Here is a 902-nt window from a genome sequence, read left to right on the forward strand (position 1 = left end):
TCCTCAGTCTGCAGCTTTAATTGGCAAAATAACACTTGAGGAATGGTTAGCATTTCACAATAAATCCTATTTAAAAAAAAACAAACAAAGTTGGCAAAATGAAGTTTTTTTGTTTTGTTTCTTTTTGGGAGGAAGGAGGAGGAGGAGCACTCAGTCCACATTGCCCCACCCCGCCCCACCAATCATCTTCCTCAGCACAGCGTCTCGTGTTTTTTAAGTCCAGCATGTCCTGCAGACAGCTTTCCACTGAGCGTGACGTTAAGTTTGTCCCTTCCTGCTTGCACTCATTGTCCCGTCAACATTTGCACAAAGTGAAGGAAAATGAAAAAAAGCCAAGAAATGTTTGTTTTTCCTCTTTAGTCCACCTGAACATTCGTCTCCTTTCAGTGCAAATGAGGTAGACGTGACAAAAAGATGATCTTCTACCCATTCGGACTGTGCAAAATGAAACAGAGGTGTTTGTCTGGAAAACACACAGAGTGGAATTCCTGTACGGAGGCCCAAAGATGCCAATATTCATCTCAAACACATATAATTTGAAGTTTAGCCAAACAAACTTGAAACTCTTTAAAATCTTAAAATGTAACTCATTAACACCAAATGGGTTTTTTTGTTTAGAAAGAAAAATGGAGTGACTGAAAGGTCGTTTTAACAGAAGTCTCTTTTTGGCTCTCATCTAATTTAAAAGTTTTTAAAATCTCAAATATAAAAACCAATAAATAAAAAAAAATGTATAACATTAGAACTAAAGGGAGGCAAAACAAAGGATGACAGAGGTGAGTTGCTGATGTCTGATTAATTAATTGGTTCAGTTACTTTGGGGAAAATACTGTGAAGAAATTTTAAAAAAAATGTAGAAGTGGTTTTACTCTAACTTTGAAATAAAATTATAATTACCGCTC

The sequence above is a fragment of the Pundamilia nyererei genome, unplaced genomic scaffold (assembly GCF_000239375.1).
Source record: "Pundamilia nyererei isolate P.nyererei 1_Seehausen unplaced genomic scaffold, PunNye1.0 scaffold00202, whole genome shotgun sequence".
Classification (NCBI taxonomy): Eukaryota; Metazoa; Chordata; class Actinopteri; order Cichliformes; family Cichlidae; genus Pundamilia; species Pundamilia nyererei.